This window comes from Coffea arabica, chromosome 5c (genome assembly GCF_036785885.1).
Source record: "Coffea arabica cultivar ET-39 chromosome 5c, Coffea Arabica ET-39 HiFi, whole genome shotgun sequence".
In the NCBI taxonomy this organism is placed as follows: domain Eukaryota; kingdom Viridiplantae; phylum Streptophyta; class Magnoliopsida; order Gentianales; family Rubiaceae; genus Coffea; species Coffea arabica.
Window position 1 is genome coordinate 11157808 of NC_092319.1, and position 12873 is coordinate 11170680.

The window sequence follows — 12873 nt, forward strand, 5'->3', positions numbered from 1 at the left end:
AATTTGTTTGGGAAGACTTGGAGTCTCTTTTTGGAAAGCAGGATTTGGTTTAAGAACTTTCCTAAGTGAGCAGGCTTATGCAGCTTATAACATAAACTACATTGGACAAGAGGTTGTGACCAGATTTGGCAACAATCCAAGTCACAATAGGTTTCCAAATTGTGATCTTTCCTAATCCGTTTCCTTTTTCTTTCCCTTTTTCTCATTTTTTTCTTCATGGATAAGACCCTTTTTTCTTTTTCTTTTTTTCCAAACTCAATCAAACACAACAATAGATGCCATCAAACACAACAATAGATGCAAGTGCTCAACTTGAAGAAGATGAACCAGGGTTCAAGATTTGGAAAGTTGGTTTCAAGAATTTCAAGAACCCAAGAACTTCAATTTTCTTCTTCCTGGAAATCAGTCACAAAAATCTCAAGAATTCAAGATTGTTTTCCAGAATTCAAGAGCTGCAATGCTTCCCCAAGAAGTAACTACAGCCATAATTGACTTAACGACAATAAAGGACAGCCACGAAAATTCTAGCAAACAACAACCAGAATTTTTATGATGACAAGGACCAATTCCTTTGCAAGAAAAATGGCTGGAACCAGCTAAATTTGAGTTGGAGAAGAGAAAAGCAACTTTGTGACTACATTATGAGAACATCTTCTCATCCAAACATTTATAAATACCTCTTGAATCTCATTCATTTGAGCATCATGTGAGCAAGAGATAGCACCATGTAATGTGAAGTAGAGTAAAGTAAAAATAGAAATAGAAGTAGTTTTATCTCTACTTTGATATTGTAAGTTTCAAGTTAGTTCAAGAACTTTGATAGAAAGGTGAAAACACTCTTATATCAACATTATTTGAGAGATCAACTTGTGAAGGAATTCAAGGATTCAATCTTCAAGAAACACTCTTATTTGCCATGCTTTGTTCCAAGTTTGTTTCATGCTTAGATGTTCTTAATATGATATCTAGCTAAACATTTTCATATCCTAGGGTGAAGACGAACTTGTTATAGTTTTGATTTGAAATAGTTAGAGAATGATTATGCTTTTTCATGATTTGTTAGTTTGAGAACTTATCTTATGCTTTATAGTTGTTTAACCATCAATTATGAATGATTTGATAAAGTTGAGCAATGAAAGTTGCCTTCTTATAGATCTAAGTTCTTAAACATTATCTTTATTCTCATGAAAGTAGTGAATAATGGTTGGTTGGATTCATATAATAACTTCCTTGCACTTATTTAACTTGTTCTCTATGAAAACAAGTGAAGGATGATTCAAGGAGTTAAAGGAACTATCGAAAGCAATTTTTAGAGGAATTAGCCAAGGCAATTTCTTTTAAAATTGCCCATTGGCGAAACCAAGGACATCCATTTGGAAGTTATTCCTTGATAATTAATGGAAGTATAAGCATAATCACCTTAACTAACTTCTAAACTTGACATAAAAAGGGATTCTAGTCCTTGGGATTCTCTCACCTCATCTTTAAGCAATTATAATTTAACTTGTTTTTACTTTTATTTACTTTCTTACAATCTACCACCTAGATGGTTGGTTTTACACCTAATGGCCGGTTTATATTTCTTGTTTTTTCTATATAGCCGGTTGTACAGCCTAACTAACTTCTGACTTTTATGGCTAGTTGTACCATCTAAACTAACATCTTTCATGGCCGGTTTACCGCCTAATTAACTTTCTTTGCTTTACTTCCTTAAACTTTCATTATCTAGATAATAAAGCAAGTGATTAAAACTCCAGTGAATGCCATATTCTAAGTCCCTATGGAATCGACACCTATTGTCCCTATACTCAAGAAACGAACCGTATACTTGGGGAAATAGGGGAATAAGGTTTTAAAATTTATAGTGTCGTAAAAAGTCCTATCAAGTTTTTGGCACCGTTATCGGGGACTTAGACTTAGGTACAACACTAGAGTTAAAGCAAGCTTTATTAATCTAGACTTTGTTAATTTATCTTTATTTTTGCTAATCTTATATTCTTCATCCTCTAGTTCTTCATTTTGGTTATTTCTAAGTACTAAATTCTTCACCAAAGGCACAGTTTGCCTTCAAAGAATTAAACACAATGAGAAGAGGAAAAAGAAATGCCCAACAAGAGCGAATTGAGGTAGAAAGTATAGGTGAAACTATCGTCGAAATGGAGGAGCAAAGGGGATTATGCCTTGCCAAATGAATCAAAAGCGTAAACTAGTATTGCAAGGCCATCAATTAATGCAAACAACTTTGAGATCTAGCCGTCGCTCATCCAAATGGTTTAACAAAGTCAATTTGGAGAAAATGCAACGGAGGATCCTAACGCTCATCTAGCTAATTTCATGAATTTATGTGGTACAATCAAAATAAATGGAGTAAGTGATGATGCAATTAAGTTAAGGTTATTTCCTTTTCATTTTGTGATAAAGCAAAGGTATGGTTTAATTCTTATCCACCTAATACTTTCATTTCTTGGGGTGAGTTGACAAAAACATTCTTAAATAAATATTTTTCTCCCGAAAAAATAGCTAAACTTCGCATGGATATTACAAGTTTCAATCAACATGAAGGCGAGTCATAATATGAAGGTTGGGAGAAATTTAAGGATCTTTAAAGAAGATGTCCCCGCCATGGTCTCCTTGATTGGTTGTTCATTCAAACCTTCTATAATGGACTCAACTACCCAACCAAAATCAACATAGATGCCACCGCTGGTGAAACTTTAATGGGAAAATCAACCGAGGATGCTCAAGCGTTGATAGAGGAAATGACCTCTAACAATTATCAATGGGCAAATGAAAGAGGTAACTCAACAAGAGTGGTCGGTATTTATGAAATTGACACTCTCAATTTTTTAAGTCCTAACTTAGAAAACATGTTTAATTCTTGAATGGATAATGTTGAGAGATTGCTAAGTAAACAAAGGGGGAAGTGGTTCAAATTCTCATGTAAGTGTTGCTTATTATTCAACATGTGGTGGTAATCATGATAGTGCTAATTGTTTTCATATGAAGCAAGTTCATAATGTTAACAACTATAATCGACCACCTCAAAAAATAATCTTTTTTCAAACACTTACAATCCCGGTTGGAAGAATCATCCTAATTTAGGGTGGAGAGGCCAATCAATTGCACAAAAACCTATCAGTCCACCCGATTTTCAAACAAAGCCATTTGAGTCACATTTTTTAACTTTAGAGGTTAATTTTTGAAAAATATTTTCATGAAACAAGAGAAAGATTTGACGATGTTAAAATGAACATGAATAATATGATGACCATGATTAAGGATATGCAACACCAGTTAGAAACTATTGCTAATTCCAATATTTGAGGCAACCGGGTGAATTTCAAGTAAAATTGAGGTGAATCCTAGAGAACATGTGAATGCAATCACTCTTAGGAGTGGTAAATAGTTAGAAAATAATCACCTTGTTAAAAAAAGGAAGAAATGATGAAAATGGGGGTAAAATTGAATGAGAAGATAATAAGGATCATGTTTTAAATGAATTTGATATGCTTTCTTCTTATATTTCTCATAAGAATGTTACTAACTCCATTTCTTTTCCCAACAAGTTGAAGTAAAGCAATAAGGAGAAGGAATTTGAGAAATTTGCTAAAATGTATGAGCAAATCAGAATTAATATTCCTTTTGTTGATACTATCTTACAAATTTCCTCTTATGCCAAATTTTTGAAGGATATTATGTCAAGAAAGAGGAAAATTGAAGATCATGAGACAATAGCATTAACTGAGGAATGCTCGGTGTGTGTTCGAAACAAGCTTCCAGCTAAATTTAAAGATCCAGGGAGTTTCACTATATCTTGTACCATTGGACATTTGAATTTCACTAATGGTCTATGTAATTTAGGTGCAAATGTATCATTGATGCCACTTTCCATTGCAACAAAAATTTATTTGAGGAAAATGAAGGATATAAATGTTACTCTTCAATTGGCAGATAGCTCCATAAAACATCTAGTTGGTATAATTGAAAATGCCATCATTAAGGTGAAATCATTCTTCATACTAGTTGACTTTATTGTATTTGATATGAAAGAAAACATGCATATACCTATTATTTTAGGTAGGCCTTTCTTAGCCACCGCCAGAACTTTAATTAATGTTCAAGAAGGTAAGTTGACCTTTAGAGTTAATGGTGAAGAATTAACGTTTAATCTTAATGAAAGTAAGGATCTTGATTTATGGCATGGAAAACTTTTAAACCAAAAGAGGTTAATGTTATACAAGAGTTGTATAAAGAAGGTTATCATGTTGAAACTCTTGATTCTCATGCTTATAATATGTCTAATATGAAGAATAAAGGAAAAGAGATCTTTAATCCTAAAGTTCAAGTGGATAAAGAAAAGAAATCAAATAGACTTTGGAATTGGTCCTTGTCATCAACTAGAATTTTAGCAAACAACAACCAGAAACGTATGATGACAAGGACACAAAAGAAAAGGATATATTTGATACCATCGACTAGCTTTGATGCCAAGCTGATACGAACCTGCCAAGATGGCCTGAACTTGTATCCCACACAAGCCCCGGATCTAGACAAGGATAATCAAGTTGATTCGCAGAAGACACTTGACCCCTTTAAGCACTAAGTTTATGAACTGAATTACTCAACCCACAAACTAATGATTTAGCGAACCAAGGTGCTAGGTGGATGACGCCACAACCAATTGTGATTTATTGGTTGATAAGTCACGAACACTTAAGACAAAACCTCAAGTATTCAAGTGAAGATCTCTTGGAACAAGAGAGTTGCAAAACTCACAAGTTTTGGTTGAAAATTCAGTATTAGTATGCTATTTGAAAATAACGTGGTTTAAGGTTGTATTTATAGCCTTTACAAGAGACAATCAAACCCTACTCAAACTTGGAAACACTATGACTTTCCTAAACCCTAACTCATCGAGATTAGGAAGTTAACTACTTGAGTTGGCTTAATAATGGCCCACATGACCTAACCTTTATTTCTTAACTAAAAGACTCAACTTAACTCTAATTGACAACCAAGAACTAACAAACTTAGCTAAAGTTATGAAAATAAGTAAACTACAAAAATAGAATTCAGAGAGTAACCGGACGGTTTCTCGGTGGTTACATCCGCGGTTTGTTGGTAGAGACTTGGTTGGGCAAGATGAAATGTATTCGTCAGGTAACAACGGGTGGTTTCATATTGCGGTTTAGCATCAGAGAGCCTTCTATGCCTTGATTGCCGCATCGCTCACATGAATGATACTCCTTTCACTTGCACTTGCATCAATGACTTGAATAAGTGTATAGAATGTCAATTCGTCATGTTCAAGTCCTTGAATGCTAATTGGTTCACTAACTTGCGCTTGAACATCTCGTACTAAGGCTTGAAATGCCTCTCGAAACTTCTTAGCGTGCGCTTTTGTCATTGGACCACTCGGAATAAGTTGAGTATTGCTTGAACTTGAAACTTTTGATCCTTGAGGAGCTTGGTTACCTATGGATCCATCATCACTTGAAGCTCTTGAATTTTCTTGATTATGTCTTGAAATTCTTGAAGTTCTTGAAGTGTTTCTAAGGATTTCTCGCAATTATTGATCACAAATATCTGATTCTTGAAGTTCTTGAAAAAACATACCTGAAATCCTATTCCTTTTCTTGAAGTGTGCAGACTGTTTAGTTGATTTTGGAAGGCTGTTTTAAAAAAAAAGCAGCCTTGAATTTTTATCTTCCAAACACTTCAAAAACAAGTGCAAATCGTGTTTTGGAAGCTTGAAAGTTGGCTGGAATAAGGAATAAAACAGCCACCCAATAGTTTCCAGATTCCAATTGGATTACACTTCCAACTTCCTTAATTGTGCATCATTGTCCTAAAGCTCTTAAGATTGGGTCAAAGGGGTAATCTTCTAGTCCTTATTCACCTAGAAAAGGGGAAAAATTCGTTCAACTTGCTGTCCAAACTCCATTTGGATTTTCCAAGTTAGCCATTAGTAGTCCTAGTGTGAGTCCGATTACAATTTCTAGCTTTCCATATCTGATTTGTTGACCTGAAGCTCATTGGAAACAGCCATTTGGGGGTTGGAAATCCTAATCTTGCTTGGAAAATAGGTGCTTCACCATATTGATTCCTTCCAAATTAAATCCAAACCATATTCAGACTTGACTTCAAATTTCCAGTTTTATTAAACTAGGTAGGGTCCTTCTAGGTTTCTAAAATTTCAGCCGTGTTTATAATTTTTCAGCCATTAATTTCATTTTGTCCAGCATTGTTTCTTCTAATATTTGAGTCATTTTGAGTCTTTAATTGAGTCATGTAAATTGTTATTCTTGCTGCATTTACACGGTTCTTAATTGGCAAGTTGGGTTGATATACTCTTGAGAAATTCTAATTTTTTCAAGAGGATAATTCAAGGGCCATTAAGAATTTTGGAGAGCTTATTAGAGTGATTGTTGTGATACATGAGAGTGAATGCATACACGTGAGGGAGTGAGTAAGGAACTTCCAATTCTTTATTACTGACCATTCTCTTACGGGTTTAACATTTAAAATATCTAATGGTGTTGAAAGGAGCTGTGACGACCCCACCTTCCCCTAGGGCGTACCCCAGGGTTTAGCGGACCACCTGCCCAACTCTTGCCAGGACTCACTCACTTGTAGCTCGAGAACCTAACTTACATCCAGAGAAACTAAATAACACAACAAATTCAAACTTGATATATACATTGATGCTCAAACCCAGATACAAAGTGTCAAGAGAATATAAGTATTCTTGTAGATAATAAATTAGTAAGGGTATTCTTGTAAATAGTTTGTTAGGTTTGTACTCCTATAAATACTAGTTGGTCACTCATAATACGGTGACTAGATATTTTCCTCCCAAGATACCTGTTGTCATGGTATCAGAGTAAAAGTCCTAGGGTTAGGGTTAAACATCTAGCAAAAGTCTTGACGCGATACTGTTCATCGCGCACTGTTCACGTGATACTGTTCACGCGTGCTGTTCACGCGGTACTGTTCATTGCGCCTACTGTTCATCAGGCACTGTTCACCCGATACTATTCACGCGCACTGTTCATAGCGAATTTTGATTGATGTTTTGTTTGAAGTGCTATTCGCTATGGTTGAAAGTTTTGCTAATGGGGTTACCACTGATCAAGTTGAATCAAGTTCTTTAGCACATGGGTCCCAGAAAACTGTTACTATATCCGAGAAAGATTATGTTAAATTCTTACAGTACCAAGTTACAAGTCACGCATCTCTTCCCTCTGCTTTTTTAGCACAAAAAGGTAATAACTCATAGATTATTGACTCCGGGGCTACTGATCATATGTCAGGTACCTCTAAAATTTTTTCTAATTTTCAAGAGTCTACTCCCTTTCCTCATGTTACTTTAGCTGATGGATCTACCACTAAAGTTAAAGGACTAGGCACTGTAGAAATTAATCCATCACTTCCGCTGTCTTCTGTTCTTTACGTACCCAATTTGCCATTTAATCTAATGTCTGTTAGTAAACTCACTAAATTTCTACAGTGTACAGTTACTTTTTCTCCTGATTCCGTTGTCATTCAGGATTTGAAGACAAAGAGGACGATTGGTGGAGGGTATGAGCATAATGGTCTTTACTTTCTCAATCTCAACTTCAATGGTCCGATAGCATGTCCTGCTACTATTTTGAGCATAATGGTCTTTACTTTCTCAACTTCAATGGTCCGATAGCATGTCCTGCTACTATTTCTCCCCCCCCTTTTTTTTTGATATATAATTACTGATATATTGGAATCAAAATAGCATCAAGAACAACCAATAACATCAAGAACTACGACCCACCAGCCCATAAAAATAGAATAACAACTATATAAACTTCAACTTTTTTTTATGGAGTGGACTTGTACTGCTTCATCTAATTCACACCTACTAGGTAGATAGTACTGGCTCACAAACTTCTTAACGACTAGTCTATTTCTTTCCAGAGATCCTCCAAAATTAGAGGAAACATAAAAGACCAACAAGAATAAATGTTAGCCCAAGCGTGTCCTTCGTAGAATAATCAGAAGTTGGGATTGATGGAGCATTAGGAATCATAGGAGCATCAGGAATTGATGGGGCACCACAAGAACAAGAACACATCTGACCTTTGTGATGTTTATCGTGCTTGTGTTTGTGGTCGTCTTCGTCTTGGTCATCATCATCATCATCATCATCATCATGATCCTTACGACTGGTGAAATAATTTTCTCCATCAGATGAATAATTTGCAGAATTGTTCTTGTCATTGTAGGAGACAATTGGCGGTGATGGTTTGTAGGACTCGTAATCATCTTTCTCCTCTTGAAATTCACTGTCGTTTAGGTCATCCGTCTTTACAAAATTTGAAAAAGTTGGTTCCTACTTTGAAGCAATTATTTTCGTTAGAATGTGAGTCTTGTCAGTTAGGAAAGCACCATCATGTTTCTTTTGCTCCTAAAGTCAATAAACGGGTTTCTGAACCCTTTTTGTTAGTTCATTCTGATGTTTGGGGTTCTAATCGAGTCACTTCAAAGTTAGGTTTTAAATATTTTGTAGTCTTTGTTGATGATTTTTCCAGAGTTACATGGCTTTATTTAATGAAAAATCGTTCAAAATTATATTCCATTTTTTGTGCATTTGTTACAGAAATAAAGAATCAATTTGGTGTGCCTGTACGTATACTTCGCAGTGATAATGCGAAAGAATATTTTTCCACTCCTTTTAATACCTTTATGACTAAGTCTGGTATTATTCATCAGTCCTCTTGTTCTCACACTCCACAACAGAATGGAATTGCTGAAAGGAAAATTGGACATTTAATCAAAATTGCTCAAACACTGTTGTTGCACATGAATGTGCCCAAACAATTTTGGAGTGATGCAGTTCTAACTGCATGTTATTTAATTAATCGCATGCCATCTAATATTCTTGAAGGTCAATTATCTCACTCCATTCTTTTTTCTCATGAACCTGTGTTTAAATTGCCTCATCGTATTTTTGGATGTGTGTGCTTTGTTCATCAGCTTACTCCCGGGGTGGATAAATTAGATTTTCGTGCTATTAAGTGTATTTTCTTAGGATATGCACGAGCGCAAAAAGGGTATAGATGTTACAATCCAGTTTTAAATCGATTTTTTACTTGTGCTGATGTTACTTTCTTTGAATCCACTCCGTATTTTATCAAACAAAGTATGTCTTGTGAGTTAGACTAGTGTCCCACTTTTTCCTCTCCTGTTTTACCAGTCCCTTCCCCTTTATTACCTGAGTTATCTAGTCCACCAGATTCCATAGCTCAATTATCTCGTCCTCATTTTCAAGTTTACTCTCGTCGTTCCATGGTTGAAAAAGTTCCTGATATGCCACGCACTTCACCAATTAACTCTCAATCTTCCAATCCAGGTATGACGCCTTCCTCTAAGTTAGATCTTCCTATTGCTTTACGTAAAGGTAAGAGACATTATACTTCCCATCCTATTTCTAATTTTATTTCTTATTCTCGTCTCTCTATGTCATATTCTTCTTTTGTTGCTTCCCTTGATTCTATCTCCATTCCTAAGTCTATTACCTATGCTCTTAATCATCCTGGTTGGAGATTAGCTATGCAAGAAGAGATGTCTGCTTTGGAACAAAATAATACTTGGGATCTTGTCCCTCGTACTTCAGGTAAGCCTGTTGTTGGTTGTAAATGGGTGTACACTATAAAAGTGCAGCCTAATGGTTCTATTGATAGATTGAAGGCTCAGCTGGTAGCTAGAGGATTTACTCAGGTGTATGGAGTAGATTACTTAGAAACTTTTTCTCCTGTTGCAAAGATTACCTCTGTTCGTCATCTTATCTCTTTGGCAGCAACTTATAATTGGCCATTGCATCAGTTGGATGTGAAAAATGCATTTCTGCATGGAGATTTGAAAGAAGAGGTATATATGGAACAATCTCCTGGATTTGTTGTTCAGGGGGAGAATCCGCGGTTGGTTTGTCGTTTGAAAAAATCCTTATATGGATTGAAACAGTCTCCGAGGGCTTGGTTTGGCCGGTTTAGTAGTGTTGTCATGGAGTTCGGTCTGACAAGATGTGGAGTAGATCACTCTGTATTTTATCGGCATTCTAATGCTGGTAAAATTTTATTAGTTGTTTATGTGGATGACATTGTGATTACAGGTGATGATGTTGTGGGGATCCAGAAACTTAAATCCAATCTGCAGGCAAAATTTCAGACAAAGGATTTAGGTCATTTACAGTATTTTCTGGGTATTGAGGTAGCTCGGTCTAAATATGGAATTTATTTATGTCAAAGAAAATATGTACTCGATATGTTGAATGAAATTGGGATGTTAGGTTGTCGACCTGTGGATACTCTTATGGATCCCAATGTGAAATTAGCAGGAGATCAAGGTGTGTTACTTGATGATCCTAAGCAATATCGAAGACTTGTGGGTAAATTAAATTATCTCACTGTAACGAGACCTGACATTTCGTTTGCAGTGAGTGTTGTGAGTCAATTTCTTGATACCCCTCGTACTAGTCATTGGGATGTTGTTATACGGATTCTCAGATATCTTAAGAGTGCTCCTGGAAAAGGGTTGCTGTATCAAAATCATAGACACACTGATATTGAAGGATATAGTGATGCAGATTGGGTTGGTTCTGCCTCAGATCAAAGATCGACTACAGGATATTGTGTGTTTGTTGGTGGTAATTTAGTGTCGTAGAAGAGTAAGAAGCAAACAGTTGTATCCAGATCAAGTGCAGAATCTGAATACCGCGCTATGGCTCACACTGTGTGTGAGTTGGTTTGGTTGAAGAGCATGTTACTGGAACTTGGGTTTGAGCATAAACAGCCTATGAATTTAGTGTGTGATAATCAGGCGGCTGTTCATATTGCGTCTAATCCAATGTTTCATGAAAGGACAACACATATTGAAATTGATTGTCATTTCATTCGAGAGAAATTGCTTGACGGGGTCATCAAGACATCTCATGTACCGTCTGTAGATCAATTGGCTGATGTGTTTACCAAGAGTTTAGGGGGCTCTAGGGTGAAATACATTTGTAACAAGTTGGGTGCTTATGATATATATGCTCCAACTTGAGGGGGAGTGTCAAGAGAATATAAGTATTCTTGTAGATAATAAATTAGTAAGGGTATTCTTGTAAATAGTTTGTTAGGTTTGTACTTCTATAAATATTAGTTGGTCACTCATAATACGGTGACTAGATATTTTCCTCCCAAGATACCTGTTATCACAAAGATTCTACACACCAAGACACTTTCAAATGTTTACAATTCAAGTACAATCAACCCTAGTCGAATGCTAGCGCGAGTACAATTACAAAATTTTCAAAAATTAGACTACGCTAGCATGTACCAGTCTCACACCTCGCTCGTATCCCCTGTGAGGAAAATAAATGGCATTGAATGAGTTAAAAACCCAGTGAGATTTCAAATAGCAAGTTGACAATTATTGAAAAGTTCACGTATCAAAGTGGCAAAGTAGCGAGCATAACCAGTCCATAAAAGTGAGCAATAACACTTCAAGTAGCAAATCTCAAAATGAGAGAGTGTAAAATTCTTTTTTAAAAGAAACAATAACACTACCAATAACAATCAAGGTATAAGGATATAGATGGCTCTCAGGAGCCAATGTCCCATTGCTTTACCAGAGCTTGATCAAGTATTAGTTGACACTCCGTCAACTTTCTAGTAAAGTAACCAATCCAGTAGTGCTTCGCTTAACACCAATCCGTCCACCATTCATTCCCCTTTGTGAGGACTCGCAAATTTCTTGTATTTTTCTCAAAAATACCCTTTTATTTGAAAATTATTATTTATCAAAGCCCACTACCCAATTATTTCACAATAAGTGTAAGTAAACCTAGAAAATAGGGTTTTACGCTTCGGTTTCAAGTTTGGAGCAAAATTAGGGTTTTCGCGATTTTTCGCCGGATGAATTTTCGGTACAGAGTAAGGATTAAATTTGAGGATTAAAAGTGACTTTTAAGTGAGAAATAATATGTGACTAGTGGCAATGATATAAGGTTAGTGAATGGGAAGTAAAAACCCTAGTACGTGAGTTTTTAAGAAAAACGGCGCGAACCGGCGGGTCCCGCGCACTACCGATTGAACGCACCACTTGACCACCACTTTGTTACCCTACAAGTTCATTGATACTTGAGCAAAATATCTTCTTATATTACAGCTAAGGCTGACCAAAACTAGTGGCTAGAAAAGAAGGAAAAGAAAGAGAAAAAAAAGAAAGGTGGTGGTGGCGACAAGTGTCGCCACCTAAGAGTATCTTGACCAAGACACTTTGGCATCTTACTTAACCAATTTTTTCACCTTTCCTCTCCATATTTCTGCTGCTGGCCGAACCAAAGAGTGTGAGAAAGAGAAAGCAAGAAAAAAAACATTCCATCTTCTTGATTTGCTACAACTAAGTGAGGAATTCCAATTCCAAACCGATTAAAGTGGAGGTTGTGAGTTGGGAAGCTTGAGGAACCAAGAAATTTCAAAGGGAGTAAACTATCACTCATCCAAGTCTTCCTTTAGAGGTACAAATCTGGTCATGATCCTTGTTGCTTAAATTTTGGGTTTAAGATGATTTTTAGCTTAAGTTTTGGCTTAATTTCATGATTATGCAAGTGATTGTGATGAATTTTGGGATGAATAAGCAAGCTAGGGTTACATAGCTCTCTGCCTAAACTTGTTGTATGATTGTAAATGTTGTAATTAAGGTTATATAAGGTTGTTTGGTGGTGATTAGAACCAGAAATTTGAGAAAATTCCACTAGAAACTGAAAATTTCAGAATTCTGGAAAATTGTTCTTCTATTCTGTCCGGTTTTGTAGCCCTATGTTAGAGGCCGAATTGGCCTTAGGTCAAAGAAGTA

General features: G+C 36.0%; 1 non-coding gene across 1 annotated transcript; it reads right to left on the reverse strand.

Moving 5' to 3' along the window:
* Positions 1 to 2522: 2522 nt before the first annotated feature.
* Positions 2523 to 2629, reverse strand: LOC113691235 (small nucleolar RNA R71). The gene has a single exon (XR_003448644.1). It is a non-coding gene; the product is annotated as a small nucleolar RNA R71 (small nucleolar RNA).
* Between the last annotated feature and the right edge of the window lie 10244 nt (positions 2630 to 12873).